At 45.9% G+C, this 6,756-nt stretch overlaps 1 pseudogene; it reads left to right on the forward strand.

Moving 5' to 3' along the window:
* The first annotated feature begins 4,236 nt into the window (after nt 1-4,236).
* Nucleotides 4,237-5,283, forward strand: LOC114508955 (annotated as a pseudogene).
* The last annotated feature ends 1,473 nt before the right edge of the window (nt 5,284-6,756 follow it).

Below are 6,756 nucleotides of genomic sequence, written 5' to 3' on the forward strand. Positions count from 1 at the left end.
ACAGCCTGAGGACTTTCAGGAAAAATAGGGCAGTATGTATTAGAAGCAGGTGTTGGAGGAGTCAGAGAATTTTGGATTCACGCAAGAAACACTCATTTAATGACAATTGTGTGGCAGGCCCTGCTCTAGGCATGGGGGATCTGTCAGTGAATGGGACAGACTACTAGCCCTGTCCCCACACTTTCCAGTGTGGAGAGACTGAGAAATCAATAATACATAAGTAAGTTGCAGATAATGCCAAAAATAAGTCTTATGGGGAAAAATAAAGTGGGAAAGGGGAGTCAGGAGCACCCAGGACAATCAAAAAAGTCCTCACTGAATAGTCACTCAAGACCTCAAGGAGGGGAGGGAGCAAATTATACAGGTGTCTGGGAGTGAGCCTTCCAGCCCCGGGGTGCAACAAGAACAGAGAATGGGGAAGAGAAAAAGAAGAGAGAGGTCAGAGGCTCATTGGGAAGGACCTTAGGCATCATAAGGAATCTGGCTTTATTCTGAATGGAATGAGGCGCCAATGGAAAGGTTTGTGCAGAGATGTCCGGGCGCCATGCTGGCTGCTGCGTTCGGAGGAGTGAGTGGACGAGGTGGCAGCACAGAGGCCGGTGAGGTGGCCGCTGCGCCATCCAAGAAGGCTTGGTGGGGGGTTGAACCGGGACGAAGGCAGAGGGAAGTGGTCAGAGTCTGGATGCGTTTGGAAGAGAGACCAGGTCTGTGGATGGCTTGGATGGGAGACATAAGGGGAAAATTGTATGAATCTGAGGGTGACGTGTGTATATTTAAGTGGTGACACCTTAAATTGACACTCATGGAAACGTTAAGACTGCAGCACCAGGGGAGGGACAGTGCTGGGCCGAGAAATGGACAAACGTTCCCAGGAGTGCCTGCCGGTAGGAGGGCTCTGAGTCTCCCACGAGCGGGTGTGTGTGCAGGATGCCCGTGTACGGCCGGGGAACAGAATGGAGAATATTGACGCTTCAGCGAGGCGGGAGCTTAGGGGGCTGGGAGGGGAGCCGAGATAGAGAGAGGGAGAGGGTAGCTGTCCTCACCTCCCGTTCACTGGACTTTGTACCTGGTGACTCCGTCCTCGAGAGAGAATGAATCGAGACAGCTCTAGTACTGCTGTCTTTATGGGAGTCTCCTACTAATGGCGATATTACACGGTTCTGTCTGTGATAACAGCATTTGATCGTTTGAATGATCGCAAAAACATCTGACAGTTGACGGAGCTTTGATTTGAAAAATCGAAAGGGCGACTGGTACCCTTTGATCTTTTTACTTCCTTCTGTTTCGGGCTGCTTAATTTGTACTTAGGAAAAATGTGTTACATCCGCTTGTGGTGAGCTATCCCATTCTTCCCACAGGCGCTAACCTCGTTTTTTGTTTGGATTCAGGGTTTTATTTTTTTTTTAATGTATAAAACAGTAGGATTAATTGGATATTTACTTTGGGATTTATAAAGCCTAAGTAGAAGCAAAATGGGCTTTCCCTGGCTTTTCCTTTATGTGTTCAAGACTGAATTATAGTTAAAGACGAGTGTTACGTAAGCAAGGTCCTGTGTGCAAACAGCAAATCCAAGATGTAGGCACCCCCCCACACCCTAGCCCCCGGCACCCCTCCAACCCTGAAAACCCAGCGGTGCCCTCATGAACTTCCAAATGCATCCCAGTTAAATGTCTCCAGTTGGGAATCACCCGGAGAAAGATCTGTAAAAAAATAAGCACATACATACATTCTCTCACTCCATCTATCTTGCAACTTTTCTAAAATTTTCCTAAGTTTTTTATAACTTTATAACTTTCAAAAACCTTGATGTGTTTAAAAACATGGCTGATAGGTAAAGAATGATCCGGTTATAAAGATAAAGTGATTTTTTAGATGTGTTAGCTCTTCTTTATTATTTCTGAATAAACAATTTCGAGCCTAAATGATCTTGGGTAGTTTGACATTAAGTAAGGTAAACTGTACTGTTTACCCACCTGCCTAGCGAGCTCGTTTTTTATAGTACAAAGGTAAACTTGAATTCAGCTTGGGTCAAATCTCAAAGTCATGCATTTGAAAGTCATGATTTTTCCCCTATGTTTATTTTTGTCTGTCAAATTTCAGACCATTAAGCAAACCTGTTGCCCTTTTACCAGTCCTAGCCTTTTGTCAAGGAAACCATAACAAGTAAAAATATTTAGTATAATACAGATAAATTTTGAAGTTTTGTATTTCCTAAGCTATGCTGGGTCCCCAATTGAAGCTACATCATTAAGATCATCATGAAACTTCATTTTTATTTATTTTTTAATTTTTTTATTTTTAAATTATAGTTGACATTCAATGTTATTTTAGTTTCAGGTGTGCAGTGTAGTGATTAGACATTTATATATCAATTAATTGGGGTGAAGTTACCCCCCTAATTAAGTCTACTACCCACCTGGCCCCATGCACATTTCTTACAGTATTGACTATATTCCCTATGCTGTACTTTCCATCCCTGGGACCACTTTGTAACTGCCAATTTGTCTTTCTTAACCCCTTCCCATTGTTTACCCAACTCGTCAACTGTCCTTCCATCAGGCAACCATCTATGTATGAGTTTGCTTCTGTTTCAACTGTTTATTTTGTATATTCAACTGTTTATTTTTAGATTCCATACACAAGTGAAATCATAGGTTATCTGTCTTTTCTGTCTGACTTATTTCGCTGAGCATAATACCCTCTAGGTTCATCAATATTCCTTCAAATGGTAAGGTGTCAGTCTTTTTTACAGCTGAGTAATGTTCTCTTGTGTATGCGTACCACATCTTATTTATCCAGTTGTCTATCAGTGGACACTTAGGTTCCTTCCATATCTTGGCTGACCGGCTATAAGGACTGACCATGACTACAGCACATGAGCTGTCATGTGGGGGGGGGCAACCCCACGAAGTAGGGTTCACTGTGGCAGGACTCTGGTGCCTGCTGAGTCCACCCTTTGGGCGTGGCATTTGTGGAGCGAACTGGGTGGTGCTCTGGTGTCCTCTGAAGTTGGCCATTGTGGGGGTGGCCATTGGGCGGGGACTTTCGGGAGGCGCTCTCACGCAGGCCCAGGTCAGCCTCTGCCTGTGCCTGCCCAGGGTCACCTGGTAGGAGCTACGCTGTTATCTGTGATTGGCAGCTGCCTGCATTGGGCTTGGAGGTCCCGGAAGAGCTATGCCGGGAACTGTTTAGCAAGAGGCACAGGGCACGCTGAGGCCAGCTGCTGCTTGTCTGAGGTGTGCAGACCTTGGGAGATTTTAGGAAAATCTGTAGCCTGGGCCAAGGCTGGCAGCTTTTGAGGAACAGCCCCTGAGAGAGGTTCCGGGTGGTGCATGGGTTGTATCTCAGAGAATCACCAGGGCAGGTGCACCTGATGGAGATTCAGACGTGGTGCCCACCTTCGCCTGCAGGCTGGACTCAGGGAGAGCTCAGCGAAGGAGCCAGTGGTTCCCACCCGCTGGCTCTGTGGGGAGAGGGCTCAGCAAAGGAACGTGGGGGCTGCCGGCATCAACTTCATCTTTAAAGGACTGCTTTGCTAAGGCTGTTACAGCAATGCCTAGAGCTATGTACAGTATTGGGAGGATTCCATTTACTTAAGGAGGAAAAAGGATCAATGATAGGATGTATCCTGAAACAGATATGCCGAGAACTCCTCCCTCTCCCTTTTGGTTCACTTGTTAAAATAGTCTACCAGCCTTACACAAAACACTGTATAATCTCATGCGATACCTCGGGTGTTGCCAGCAGCCAGGGAACAGCGTTGGGTTGTGTCCCTGCCCTCTTTGCCTGCTACACGTCTGTTTTGCAACACGCTGTCCCAGCTTGGACAACATGAGATAATTCGATGTCCCTACGGACTTGAAATTTAGGCCTTTTGTTATTAGAACTATTTAACGACGATGTATTTAAAACAAGAGTTTTCCTTTGATAGCTGGAAAAGGGCAAACCTACATACTCTGATGTGACAAAAGTGTTGAGATATTATGATTTCAGACAAAATGAAAGCCACCAACAAAAAATATGTTTTAGTAGTCTCCTGAAATCCGATTTATTGAAATTGCTTTGGAATATTTTTACACCTGAGAAAATGAGGCAGAACACTTTAAAAAGTAGTTTGTCCATAATGAGTATACATTTTTAATTTTATTTAAAAAAATCTGTGAGCCCAGGTGGTGCCCAGCGCTGGGAGCTCCGTGGATTAGGGGCGTGCCGCTGAGCTTCTGGGCAGCCAGCTCCCCGCCCCTAGTCTCTCCCTCCTCCCCCGCCGTCAGCATGGAAGCCTGCGGTCCAGCGAGGTGCGTTAGGAAAAACGGCCTTCGGGACCACAGCCTGGGCATCCAGCTGCCAGAGCAAAACCCCGGTGGACACCGGTGAGCCTGCGGTGCAATGCGAAGCACTGCTCCTCCGAGCTCAGGGAGCTGGTTGTTGCCCAGCACCCCCCAAAACCAGGTGAGCAAGATGGAAACCCCGCAGCACGCCATCCACTACGTCTCGGACCTGCACATCGCCCTGGCCGCGCACGCCACCAACTGTCAGCCGGCACCACCAGCGACCCGGGCGGAGCCGCGCGTCCAGGACGCCGCTGACCACCCTGGACACGGACGTCAGCATGCTGTCCTTGTGAGCTTCAGAAGTCCCTTCCGAGTTCATGTCCAAAGACAGCACAGCACTCTGTGGCTGAAGAAACAGCGTTTATGACTTTTTTTTTCTTTGCACAACAACAAACCCAGAGGAACTTATTTGTCGAACATTTCACAAGGAGGACAATAAAGTTGAACGGAGCTCTTTAACAAATGGAGGCACAACTAAAAAGGGTCACATCCTCCTCCCTGGGGAGTTTCTGACCTGGACTGTGAAAGTTGGTATTTTTGAAAAAGCCCTGTAATGCCCTTTCTGCAGTCGGAAGGTGTTCTTTATACCATTCCCACCATGAGGAGCAGAAACATGAAAATCACAAGGAATTGCCCAGTTTAAGCAGACTTTGCCTTTTCTCAAAGGTGGAGCGAGAATGGCAGAAGGATCCAGCATTCAGTTACTTCATGAAGTCTTTTGTCAGAAATTACCATTCGGAGGCAAGCCTCCTGAATGCTGCGTATATATTTACATATAAATATATACTCACATATATTGAGTGAAACCTTGAAAACTCTTGAACCGTGGCAGAGATGTGTATTTCTGCATACAAAGTGTAATGGTGTGCTTATTTATGCTAAACTTTTAATAGGAGTTTAGTTGTAAACGTAGCCTTTTATATGAAATGAACCAAGTGTGCTTATTTAAAAACACAGCTACCATGCCAGATACTTCCCCTTGGCCTTCACCTGTTCCTTGAGTCCGGGTCAGGGGTGGCCCGGAGGACTGGGGCGCGGCCGGCACTTTCTGGACCCTGTTCTTGAAGGAAGAGGGGCATCGCCTTCACCTGTGATTGCTGGTGGTTCACCGCCGGGGGAGTTTGCTCAGCCCGATCTGTGCGAAGGAGCAAACTATGGGGTCTGAGTAGCTCACAGTTCCCATAATTCTTCAGGAAGTGAAAATGGCACTCCTTAGAAGTATCAGAGGATCGTGTTGGAGGCATTAGTGAGAAAAATGAAATGCACCTTGACCTTAAATTTTTTTAACTGCCAAAGATACGATGGATTAAAGAGAGACATGCATTTTGTTTTTCAAAAGCTATTAAAACTCTCTTCTCAATTTTGATACTGTCATGCCTCAACGCATTCTCCTTTACAACTGAGGCTTTGGCGGTGCGAGTGTGGCCAGTGGGGTGACCACGGTGACACTGGCGCAGCAGGTGAGGGTGAGACGTGTGCTCAGCACAGGCTGAGCTGAGGGGGAGCAGCAGGGAGCTGAGGGAGGTGGAGGGGGACCGAACAAAATAATTTAAAGAAAGACAAAGACTTCCTGTTCGACAGGCTTGACTATGCATGATGGGGTAAATCTCAGCAAAGGGGAAATAAGCAAGAAAAAGTTCAAAAGAGAAAAAAAAAACTGTGCATGGGTGTCCTGGTGGACCTATAACAGTTAAAAACTGCAATTTATATATATAATTAACTGGATAACTGAGTCAAGTATTTTGGTAATTACAGACAAAAAAGACAGATCTCGCAATCAAGGGGTAATTTGGGTTCAAACTTTATCAATTGGTTAAATTCCTCACTTCATTACTAATTTCTTCACATTAACATTGCTTGTATTACCTTGGGTTGTATTTTGGACAGCACACCTCAACCAACATCACATTTCACAGATCTGAACATTAAAACCACAATATATCAACTAACACGAAAGGTCATGATACTGCTACATGAAAAATGAAGATGCTAAGCCATGTTCATGGGACAATTACACGTTCAGGGCGCGGGGCAGAGGATCAGTCCAGACTGGTGGCCCCTCTGATCCGCTTTGGAATCCCAGCTCTGCAGTCCCTGTTTGGGACTCTTGGCTCCACCAACGTCTCCTCGCCCTGTGATTCGCCTCTGCTGGGGGAATGACTTGTCGGAGTGGTCATGCAGATTTAGAGCTGTGAGTATTTGTAAAGCACTAAGCATGATGATTCCCTTTTAGTTCGCACACTCACACCTCCAGTGTTCATACTTGTTGTTATCGTAGGATTGACGAGGTATACAATGTACCACACGTCTGGGGCAGATGCTGCCTTTTGGTATTTTTATATCTAGGAAGTCCTGAAATATTCTTCATTTTTTTGTATGTAAAAAATGGTTAACTTTCCTATGAAATACATATGTCTTTTTTCTC

The sequence above is a fragment of the Phyllostomus discolor genome, chromosome 11, assembly GCF_004126475.2.
Source record: "Phyllostomus discolor isolate MPI-MPIP mPhyDis1 chromosome 11, mPhyDis1.pri.v3, whole genome shotgun sequence".
In the NCBI taxonomy this organism is placed as follows: domain Eukaryota; kingdom Metazoa; phylum Chordata; class Mammalia; order Chiroptera; family Phyllostomidae; genus Phyllostomus; species Phyllostomus discolor.